General features: G+C 49.7%; 1 protein-coding gene across 1 annotated transcript in view; it reads right to left on the reverse strand.

Moving 5' to 3' along the window:
* Nucleotides 1-12,333, reverse strand: part of FAM169BP (Protein FAM169B) — a 58,078-nt gene that overhangs the window by 45,429 nt on the left and 316 nt on the right. The gene's annotated exons all lie outside the window — the stretch shown is intronic.

Raw genomic sequence — 12,333 nt, forward strand, 5'->3', positions numbered from 1 at the left:
GGGGGCTCCTGCGGGGAGGGGAGAGGGGTGGTAAGCTTATGAATAAACACCCACCGAAACAGCTCCCAACATAGCCACTTTCCAAGAAGCAGCGGCTGCAGGCATAACACCAGGTTCCCGTCCCCAGGCGGGCTGTGATCAGGGGTCCTGGTAAGTTCTGGGGGACGCACTCACAGAAAACAGGTCCCGAGCAGCAGGGACCGGCCTCGGTCTGTGTGAGAGCCCAGCTCTGGCCCCGGCTCTCCACAGTGAAATGTCACAGCCATTCAGCGTGGCAAGTGGCTGAGTACCTACCTCCTCCCACTGCTCGATTTTTCTAAGTATTTGAGTATGAAATGCACACCCCAAAACTGCAGCTCTAAATGCACAGGTACAATACAGTCGGGAAGAATTAATACTCGGTGATGATGAAGTGGTCAGCGGACTCTGGGATCTTTCTCCACAAAAGGCTGAGCTTCTACACAACTCAGATGTTGGAGATCAGAGTAGTTAGTGGCCCAATCAGCACAGTCCCACACCTCAGCCCACAGCCCAAGTCCTCTTCCCCAGAGCCCCTAACTAGCTCCGGCTCCCCACCCCCTCCTCAAGACCCATCTTAAAGGCCTGTACAACTGGGAAAACAAAGGGCTGGGGCAGGACTCAAGGCTGTGGGTCCTGCATTCAAGGCCCAGCTCTGCCACCCCCTCTGCGGAGCCTCACACCTGAAGGCTGCCATCAGGGCTGAGCAGTGAGGAAAGGGCTAAAGCTCTAAGGCTTCCCCATCATTTTTGGACCTTCTTATGTAAAGAGCAAAACCAATTAATGAAGGCAGCCTCACCCCTACCGACCTCCAAGCCTCCTCCCCTCCCGCAGCCTCTCCCATGAGCCCTCAGGTCCTGGAGGTGGCAGTGGCTGAGCTCTCCACTTCAACTGCTCTTTGGGTTGTGTGGCTTCCCACAGGATTGCAAAAGGGGGTTGGTACAGCTCAAATAAATTTTAAAAAGGGTGGCTTCCACCCTGGGGCACCCCAGTCACTCCCCTTGAAAAGGACTTTAATCAATGCCATTCTTCTCAAAAAGGTCCCCAGGCAACTTCCTAAGGAGCCATAAAGATCCCAGCTGACTCTTCCTCCTCAGAGGGCTGGGAGAGGTGAGGGCCGAGAGGGGAGTGTCAGAAGCCAGACTCCACCCTTATTGCCCCCCGTGGCAGGCATCCTGAGGGTCATGGTGGGGGGGGCGGTTCTGGCATCCAGGAGGGCCACCTCACCCAAGACCACCTGGTCCAGAGGTCTGGCTGCTCCAGGGAAGCCTCCTGCCCAGTCCCCCCACTGTGGCCCAGGGCGGCCTGGCTCGGGTTCTAGTGGCACTGGTTCTGGAGAAGCACCAGGAATGCCTTGTACTCCCATCACAGCATAAAGGCGCCCCCTGCTGGTTTCACTGAGGAGCTGTGACCCCCTCATCTCAGGAGACAGTAACCCCAGGGCACCCACACTCCTCTGAGCTCCAGAGCCTGGCTGGCCAGGAGTGGGTCAGGGGTTTTCTCAGTGGGAAGCCCCACAGAATCAATCCCTGGTCGGGGGTGCCCAAATATCCTGAAGTAGGGGTCCACGTTAGGCCAGCCCCTTGGGATGAGGGCCAGCTGGCATAAATCAACCCTCCTGAAAAGGCCAGGACTGTCTCATACCCTCACGCTGTAGCACCCACACTCAGCTGTTAAAGCTTCAAAGGAAGATCTAGGTCCCTGCACCCCTAGGAAGCACCCCAACATTGCTGGGGGGCACACAGGGGCCCATGATTCTCCAGTTTTTTAGTTTCAATTAGCTCATTTCCTTCTAGGGGAAACCCCCTTATCAGAGAAGATCCATAGCTTCCCTTTTACACAGAAAATTTGAGGTTAGCTTTCAAGAAAATTGGGTAGGAGTAAAAAAAAAAAAGAAAAAAAGAGCAGCTTAAGAGGGGAAGAGAGAGGGAGCATTTAAGTCTCTGGGAAGGAAAACCCCGGACCTCTAGGAGGGAGAAAAATGCCTTCTTCAACCCAGGAGGAAGAAATACCCCCTGCCCAAGCCAGGATAAAGACCCCTCCCCAACCCAGGAGGAATGCACACAACCAACACACACACACACACACACACACACAAAACACATCCCCAGGGAGGAAGGAAGCCCCACCACCCGCCCAAACCCAAACCTCAACCACAAGGGCACACGGGCTGTGCTGGGGCAGGGCCTGGGGAAGTAAACAGTCTGGGGTCCTGCGCAGCCTGGAGGCCCAGCCTGGAGGCCCAGCCAGCCACCCTGGGCTTTGGTGTGATGGAAGGCGGACTCCACAGGGCCTCCAGATGTCAACTGCAAACAGGCTCTAGTGGCTAGAACTGAACAGGAAATATCTGTCCAAAGCCAAAAGAATGTAATCTTCTCAGAACAATGTAAAATGCTTTTATGAAAAAAAAAAAGCACACAGTTGAAGTGATTAATTCACTGCAGATTTAAGAAACTGAAAGCCCCAAATGAACCCCAAATTTAAGAATTCACTTTAAGCATGTGTATGCTACAGTCACTCAAAAAAACAAAAACAGTGGCACATCTTAAAATGTTTTTTCTAAAGAAAATATTTAAATCATTCAGGATCTGTATATCAAAACTCAAGTTCCTGGGCCAGCGTGAATGGTGAGCCACCTTCCTCTGTACCCCAATACTCACAGCCAATTAGCCATCATTGCTGGAACAACCTGTCCTGACAGCGCTGGGCAGTCAGGAAAGGGCTAACACTCTAAGGCTTCCCCATCATTTTTTGTTCCTTCCTATGTAAATAGCAAAACCAATTAATGAAGACATTGAGAGGTCAATGCTCTGTACTTAATTACTGATTCTGTATCACTTCATAGATTCAGTGTCACTTGCAGATTATTCTTTCCAAGATTATTCTTTCCTGCTCTCTGCAAAGAGCAGGAAGATTCTTTTATTTTAGGCAAAGTATTATTTTTTTCTCACATAGAACTATTATTATGAGAAACATTAATAAAGATATTTTAAATTTTACCAACCCTGCTCTGAAGAATTCCAATGTTACTAAACTTCTCCCCACCAGTAACTATACAGCATTATGTCATTGGAAAGACTGGCTATGATCAGTTGATTTTTCCTTAGTGGTGTGGATGTCAGTCCTGAATCACAGAACAATTCTTGCTCAGGATGGATGACATGTGAAATACATATTAAGGCTACAAAATTCTACAGCATTCCACTCAACAGTAGATATCACTTGTACAGAACTTTTCATTTTTGCTTTTCTTTATTGTTTTCTATAAAAGGTATTTTTTTCCTCCACAAATCAATTTTCTTCTAAAGGGAACTTCTTCAAAGAGGGAATCTTTAATATAGAGGAAATTGCTGCAGGGGTTCAGGGGTGGGCGCTGGGCTGAGCAGAGCAACCGGGACAGGAGGGCACAGAAGGGCAACAATGAGGAGGCAGAAGCCTCCGGCTCCGTCAGCAGCACCTAAAGGGGGGCCATTTCCAAATGTCTCTTCAGCTTCTCAGAACCACAACCAGGATTTCATCAGGTCCCTGATTTCTAGGGAGGTGCGTGTTTCACTGTACAATGTAATCAATCCCCAGGGCTGTGTGTTGAAAAGTTGTTGCTTTACGAAAACCCAGCACAGCTGATGCTTAGAAGAGACAGTTTCAACTATGCTGGTCCCCTCTTACACGTGGATTGTTCTTTTCTATCAGACCCACAGACACACAGGGCCAACTACAAGTTAGACGTGGATCTTGGGCTACCCTGAGGGAAAGGCCATGAGCATCCCTAATCCCCTCCATGTTATTCAAAGACCAGCTCTATTTCCAGATTTGAACTTCATCCCAGGCCCCCAAAGCATTCAACCCAGGGTGCTTTAACACGGAGAACTGCTATTAACATATCATTATGTTTAAATTTTTTTAAGAGGGTTGTTGCATAAAGTGAGAAATACTCCCAGTTGTGCAAGGCAGCGCCTGACATTTATTTAACTTCAAGGACTCTGAAGTTTCCCGGAATCCCACCAGCCTTTTCCCCAGTGCATCCCGGGGAACACTGACTCTGTAAGAGATGCTGGGAATGGAGCTTCTGAGGCCAGCAAGTTCAAGAAAGGGTGGCCCGGGCTGGCCCCACAAGCCTATCTGCAATCAGAACAGACTCGGGAGTTTCGAAAGCCTGCCGCAATGAGATTTGCCTCATGCAGCTTCTATTTCCCAAACTCATTTTACCAGGAACCCCGTGGCTGGACACTGACAGATGACAGAACGCACCTTAGAGAAGAGTGTCTGAAACAAGGTCAGGGCCCGAGGATAGACCGCTCTGAGACAGAGGAGCTGTATGTGAGTGCCGGGGAGCCAAGGATGGCAGGGATGGGGTTCGGTTCTCTCCCCCAAGGGGTGCAGAACAGAAGGGGAGGCAAACACACACTTGGATATTTTTGTTGTTCTCCGAACAGCATCTGATGCCAAAATAGTCTTAGCAAAGAATTGGAAAAAAAAAATAGTTGGAAGACAGAATGTAGAACATGCTAGAATTTTCTGAGCAGATGAGCAAAATTGTCAGGGGAGGGAGGGAGCTCAGGCAAGGTCTGCAGGTGGTGGTGGCGTGGGAAAGTTTTCCTGGGCCGCTGACTGACAGGGAGCCTGACGCTCTGTTAGCACATACGGAGTGTTGGCCAACTTGCAACTTGTCATTGCCTTGGCTGAGAATAAATCACTCGTCCCAAATCGAACATGGCAAAGTATGCAGATGACTTTATGTGCCACCCACACAAAGGTTTATGTAATCCTAATTGCTTTTAATATGAAGGTCTCGTAATCTGAGCTTTGGTGCGTCTTACTTTTAAGCCAGTGGGACAAAGATAAAACTATTTTTGCCCCTTGAATCATTCGAAAGGATACAAGGTGGCATTGAGACATACTGCTCCTTTGACATTCAAAGAGGCGTCATATTTGGGGACAAACGGGGAATCCCATTTGGGGGCAGACAGGAAGGAGTAATGTCTCGAAAAGCTTAGTTTATGAATGCTAACAGGAAGGCTCTCGCTTTGATGCTACTGCAGGAGGCTCAGGACTTCCTCACCCCTGAACTTGGGCCACCCCATCGATGTGGCCATCATTATGGGGCCCTATTTGTCTAACCTTTACCAGGAAGGAAGTGGGCTTTGGCACATGTTCAGAACACAAAAAGCCCGACTCTTCGTATCCTGAATTTAATTGACCAAGACGTTGTAAAAATACCGAGCCCCGAGTGTCAGTAACACCACAGCAACACGCAGTGGCCTGATCGTGGTGGAAACACTCTGTGGGAGAGCAGGGCCAGCAAGGAAGCAGAGCCCCAACCACCCAGCACCCGAGAGAGGACACAGCCCCTCGTCACCATGATGCTTTTACATTAGTCACAGAATAACATTTCTCAGAACTTAGCCCAAAATGGTAGCAACAAATGGGCTTTACAAACGTTCATCCAGAAGTCTCAGTCCTGCATGTGCATCTGCTCCACAGCAATACTGAAGAGGAGAGAAACTGTGTTTCATCTGGCGAGCCCAGTGCTTTGCAACACAAGAGGAGTTGGAAGGACATGAGTTTTGAGTCTCCATGGCCCAGTTTAAGTACTTCACCACCACATATGGCAGCTGGGAGGAGCATAATGGGATTCCCCTACACGGAGCCACAACTCACTTGGAGAAAATGCAGCTGCTAGCCAATAACTGGCAATGCCTGGAGATGGCTACATTTCCGTAAGGGAGCCAGACTCTGCGCAACACTGAAAAGTAGATGAAGAGACATGCAAGCTGAATGCAGACGCTCACATGGAGATCAGTCCCAGCTCGGTTTCACGAGGAAGGAACACAAAAAAAGGTTGACATCCTGCCTTCTTGCAGACAAAGTCTCTAAAGTAGTACTTGGGGAAAGGCATTGGAAAAACAGTGATATGTTCTCACATAAAAATCCTCCCTTTCACACCTATTTGCATTGTATCTTCTGGTTCACAAAGGGCTTTCTCCTTGTTGGAAACTGATGTCAACTCTCTGATGTCAGTGCAGACTGACCCACTAGCCTCATTGCTCCAATGCAGAAACAGGCCTCCAAGGCGAAAGCTAGTGAGTGTTGGGCTGGGACTCAAACCCAGACCTGGGGGTTTCCAGCGAAGCATTCATCTCCTGCTTACCAATTTATATCATGTCAAGAACCACACACTGGGGTATCCCTAGTGGTGCAAGGTGTTAAGACACAACGTGTGAAGCTGCAGCACGAGTTCGATACCCGGCCAGCCAGGAAGCTACCCACAAGGCACAGCAGCCCTCTCCTGTCTTGCCCGCTGCTCCCCTCAGCAGTGTATTTCAGTCAGTCTGCCTGATCTGTTCCCCATTCTGTCTCTGGGGAATCCTCTCAACCCCCACACCTCTGGCCTACACCCCAGTTCCTGTATGCATAAATAAATAAATCTTAAAAAAAGTTTAAGGAAATTTAACTATAGAATGTAAAGAGTCAAGGGGCTTTTTTGTGTGTGTTTTTTGTTTTGTTTTGTTTTGTTTTTGTTTTGCCCAATAAGATTCTATGGGCAAAGTCAGTAGAGCTTCTAGAAATTAATGTCTTAAATAGACAATGAACTAGAAAACATATCTGAAGAAATTACCCAGAAGGCAGCAGAGAAGACACGCAAGTAAAAATACAAAAGACAGATTAAGGGAGAGGAAGTGTAGAATGATGAGGTCCAGGAACAAGCCAGTTAAGTTCTAGAAGGGAAAGGAATAGGAAAGTAAAGATTTGAAGAAATGACTGAAAAGTTTCCAGAATGAAAGATACCTATCCTCAGATTCAGGGATTCCAACCCAATTCCAAAGCAGGAAAAAGAAAAAGGAAAATCCCATCTAAAGACACTGATCAATCTGCAACAGGACAAATGCAAAACCGCTGTCACAAAAGCTGCTGCAAGGGAAATCAGACCTTCCCACGGGAACGGAGCTCCCCTCTCCACGGCACCACCACAGAAGCCAGAGGCAGTGGAAGAGCACCATTCATGAGCAAAGGGAAAATCACCCTCACCCTCCAACTAGAAAAGTAACTTCCGAGAATGTGGATGAAATACAGCAATGTTTAGAAAAACAAAACATGAGGGAGGTTGCTACCAGCAGATCCTTGCTAAAGTTATTTCTAAAAGATGCACACGGAGGACAAGAAGTTCCTCCAGAAGGCAAAGAAAGTGAGAAATATGAATAAGAGGCAAGTCACCTGGCCCTACAAGACAGAAACAGTTAATCTGCAGAGGAAAAAACAACGGAATTAAGGTTGTTGGGAAGAGGGTATTTGGACTGAAAATATTTGAAAAGCTATTCTATGATTCCAGAGGAAATTTTTAAGTTTTTAATTGATTAATTTCAGAATAAGAATTAAACATGCATATTAAAATTTCCACATGAGCCTCTAAAACAATAAAAACATAGGCATTAAAGTTCAAAATAAGAGTGAGCAAAAAACGGAGTTAGGCCAGGGTGGGGGAGAATCTGAATTAATTCAAAAGAACACAAGAAACAAAAAGAGTTCTACTGACGTTCCCAGCCAATCGCCATCATTAAAACACGTTCATGAGCAGGTAAGGAGACAACCTTTCTACAGGACAGTTTTTGTTTATTTAGTGCTGGCATCACATGTATTTTTATTTTTTTTTATTTGCCAGTCACTTATTTTTTAAAAATGCATCTTTCCTTCTGCATAACTTTATTTTTTTTAGAGGCATGTATTATTTATTTATTTGTTTGTTTGTTTTGTTTATACAAGCACTGGGTATAGTCAGAAGCGCTGGAGTGAGAGAATTCACCAGAGCCAGAGCGGGCAGCAGAGCAGGCAGAAGGACCGAAGTACACTGCTGAGGGGAGCAGCGGGCGGCAGGAGAGGTCTGCGCGCCATGTGGGACCCTCCTCCGGTGGCCGGGGAGCAGCCGGGGATCGAACCGGCGCTGCAGAGGCCGCGGGCAGCTTCGCAACCCAGCGCTCAACCGCTGCGCCACCAGGGGAGGCCCTCCTTCTGCATAACTTTAAAACATTTTTTCCCAAGATATTCTAAAAGACCCAAAGTGGGCAATACACATCGTTACAGAAGTCACTTGCTGTAAACCATAAAGGGCAAATGGAACTAACTGGAATTCACTGTATGGATCTGATACTGCTCAACCACAAATACACACACACACACGCACACACACTGAGCAGCAAGTGGACGTGGCAGGACATTCTATGAAAGCAAGGATGACGAGGTCCAATCTCCACAACACTGATTTCTCAAGCATTTGCTGCTGAATAAAACAGTCGAAGATTTTGATTAGGGCTTATTTCTGCAAAATGCAGTGAAGACATGAACGGTTTTCGCAGTCAGTTAATGGAATTTGCCAGTACTGGTTAGAGGTTTTCCAAGAAAAGCACATTTTTCTTCATTTCTGCAAGTCAAGGAAACCACACAGCCTAGGAGGGCTTGGGACTTGGGAGACCCCACCCCCAGCCCTGCCCACAGTGGGGACAGGCTCCTCCAGTGCTCGGCCAGAGGGTGATTCCCAAGTGGTCTCTGTGGTGGCCCTGCTTTGGAGGAGCAAGGAAGCATGGAAGTTTCTATGCTTTGATAGTTTAAGCAGGAAATAAGGCCAAGGTTTGGGGATACAGATGCAAAGGGCTTCAGGGGAGATGGTTCTCAGGGGCTCAGAAAAGGTGACTGGAAAGACAACAGGGAGAGCAGTGAAGGGTGGTGGGGACAGGCCTGGATTTCCACAGACCATGGCCTTTGGAGTCCACCCTCTGTGTGCTCCCCACACACACCCTCCATGCCCCCACCCCCACCTGCTCCAAGCTTGCTGATCACTGGTCTTGAAAAAGAAACCCCCAACAGAGGCTGGGCACACTAAAAGACATGGTATTTCTACCCCGCAGCTGTTGTGTCCTAATAAGCGTTAAGCAAAGGCCTGTCTTTCAGTTGCCACTGACAGTCACTTACATGCAAACCCCAGCCCCTCAGCAACCCTGACTTTACAGGTCACGTGACATCAGAGGTGGCTGACCAACAAATGTGCTCGAATTTTCAGACCACGAGACACACACACTAAACAACTGGTCTCCACCATCCTCTGGAATTTCCCAGGGCTGAGCAACTAAGAATGTCAGCAGAGGAGCCTGGAGCCAGCTGCTGCCAGGAATCTGCTAAGACCAGTTAGCCGGTCACCAGACCAGGGTTTCAAAGGTCAGAAAGACAACACCTCGGTACTCACTGCCCTCAGCGCCCAGCCCCAGTCCTGCCCACCGGGTCGCTGGCTCCACCTGCCAGGTCACAGCAGGGCCCAGCAAGGGGTGAGCATACCAGCCACCTCGGCTGGGCCTCAAGCAATGGAGATGCCACGTTATCACAGACATCCCACGATGTCTAGAATGGGGGTGAACAAGGACCCTCTATTGTATGGATACTATTTTATTCACCACCAAACAGGGCATACAAAATGCCCAGGTCACTAGGAAGACCCCTTTAGTGCCTCCCAGGAAGATGAGGAGGGTTTTATGGGTCCCCTGGAAAGGTATTCCAAGGGATGAATTGACTAGGGCCTGGTGCCCAGGGGTGGCAGGTCAGCGTGCTCCAGAAGCACCCGATCTCCAGACAATCCCTCCATTGACCCTTCCTACAGCCACAAAACCAACAGGGGGATTATGGGTCCATTCGGTGCTCAGAGAGCTGTGGCCCTGGTATAAGCAGGGCACTAGGCGAGGAAGAGCTAACAGGTCCTGCCCTCGTAGAGATGTCCAGCTGGGTGGGTGGGATGTAACTGACAGAATTCATGGCCAAGTGGGCGTCCAGAGACCACCAAGAGGGAGTCCTCTCACTCTCTGACAGGAGACATGTCGAGAAAGACACTGCATCACAAGCGCATCCTGTCTGCCACCAAGAGCCGGATCCTATTGGCCTCCCCCCGGCCCTGGTCCACCCAAGCCAAGCTTCAGGGGTCCTCCTGGATCCCCCTCCACGCTTGCATGTTTTCCTGCAGAGCTTCCCACAGCTCTGCTATTCCCCGTGCAAACTGTCCAACACCTGATTTTTCAGAATCGGAACACTAAACCGACTTCTTAAATTTAGGAAACTCTCACCAACACTTCAACTGTGTGTAATTAGAAGGAAGGGCCCAAACAAATGGCCTTCTCCACTGCTCCTGAAGATTTCAGGATGCTGATAAACCGAAGGAGTCCTCTGAAGCCAGAGGGGAGTTCAAGATAAAGGTTGAGGGGATTAAGAGTCCAGGGCAGGGTCTGACTTTCTATTTTCCTTTCCACTGTACTCCGAGCTGAGAAGACAGCAACAGAGGGTCTGGTGGAATCTTAGAAGGTCTTCAGCAACAGGGAAATTTAAAAACATATAACACACTCTCAGAGAAAAAGAACATAAGGGTGGGGCCTCCCCAGTGGCGCAGCGGTTGAGCGCTGGGTTGCGAAGCTGCCCGCAGCCTCTGCAGTGTCAGTTCGATCCCCGGCCACCGGAGGAAGGTCCCACATGGCGCGCAGACCTCTCCTGCTGACCTCTCCTGCTGCGCCCGCTGCTCCCCTCAGCAGTGTACTTCGGTCCTTCTGCCTGCTCTGCTCCCCGCTCTGGCTCTGGTGGGTTCTCTCACCCTCCCGCGCTTCTGACTGTACCCAGTGCTTGTATAAATAAATAAATAAAAATTTAAAAAAAAAAGTTTTTAAAAAAAAAGAACATAAGTGTGACGGGGACATGTCTTGAATTAGTGGGGAGTTGCCCCAAAGCCACACTGGAAGGCACCCTCCAAACAGACACGGATTTTCAGCAGCCTCACCTGGAGACAGAAGCCATATCACACAACCTTTCCCTAGGCTGTACCCCTTGAGTCAAGTGGGGAGCAGGATGGGCTTCTCTGAAAGCATTAGTCTTAGTTTAATGCTTCTTTTGTACAGGAAAATGGATTCCCACATCGATAGGATTTGCCAAAGCTCTTTTTTGGAACTGGGCTGTCAAAAGCCAGGAAAACAGCTGTGTAAAACTCCAATCCGTTTGGATCATGAGAAATGATTCATGTGCAACTGCTGTGCTACCTGGGCTTCAGCCTCCTTGGAGGCCACGGCGATGGCTGAAATACATACAGGAAAATCCTTAAACCGTTTAAGCCGACTTTTCCAGAAGATAAAATTACCCTTACTTTCCCACCGAAAGGGAATAAGAAGGCTCTGGTCTGGAAGAATGTTCTGACTCGTGGTTCCGCTCCAGGGCAGAGGGGAGACTAAGCAACTGTGTGCAAATACACCAGAGGTCCGCCATGTGTGCAAAGTCTGTCCATTCTGCAGATGCAGAAAATGGAGCTCAAAAGAGCAGTTCTCCATATCATCCACTCCACACAGCCCTGACTTTCCAGAAGGCTCACTGAACACAATCTAGATGGACTAGCATCCCCTCCCCCAAAACCAAAGAGGAAATCCTGCCTCAGTCTCTGGACCATATAAAACTGTCCTAAGGAAAGTAACTCATCCCTGCAATTGGCTAGTAGGCCCCATCTCTCAACTCACCCACTTGCAATGGGGAGAAAAACTAGTCAAATTCACAGCTTTTAAATACAGGTCATAGGGCCTCCCCGGTGGCGCAGCGCTTGAGCGCTGGGCTACGAAGCTGCCCGCAGCCTCTGCAGCGCCGGTTCGATCCCCGGTTGTTGTGCGAGGGGCCCACATGGCGCGCAGACCTCTCCTGCCGCCCGCTGCTCCCCTCAGCAGTGTACTTCGGTCCTTCTGCCTGCTCTGCTCCCCGCTCTGGCTCTGGTGAATCCTCTCACCCTCTGGGGCTTCTGACTGTACCCAGTGCTTGTATAAATAAATAAATAAATCTTTTAAAAAAAAAAATGCAGGTCACAAAAACAAGGAATTCGCAGCTCTTGGTTTCCAGTAAAGGAAAGAAGTCTGCTGGACTGACTTTCCCCTCAGGGACGTGTGGTGGGGGAGTGACCAGCCTGGGGCTTGCTGCACGTCGGGGCTGGCTCATCGCCAGCGGTCGGGCGAGTCGCCCCCAGCCGCTCCCGGCCAAGCACCCGGTCCTCCGCGCACGGGTTGCAAATCCCTTTGGGGTTCTGACCCTCGTGCTCTGAGGTTCGGACGTCACAGCGCTCGGCCCGGTTCTACGGGTAACTGACACCGCGAACGCCCCACCACCACCGCGCCCCGGGGCTCCGGCCCGCGCTCAGACCCAGGCGCCCCGCACGCCGCCGGCGAGGGGCGGGGGGTCCGCCCCGGGGTCCCGCAGGGCCCGGGGCTGCCGCACCCAGCGCTCTGCCCCCCAGCCCCGCGCCCCCAAGCCCCACAGACGGGGCGG

The sequence above is a fragment of the Talpa occidentalis genome, unplaced genomic scaffold (genome assembly GCF_014898055.3).
Source record: "Talpa occidentalis isolate TD23 unplaced genomic scaffold, MPIMG_talOcc4v2.1 talOcc4.14, whole genome shotgun sequence".
In the NCBI taxonomy this organism is placed as follows: domain Eukaryota; kingdom Metazoa; phylum Chordata; class Mammalia; order Eulipotyphla; family Talpidae; genus Talpa; species Talpa occidentalis.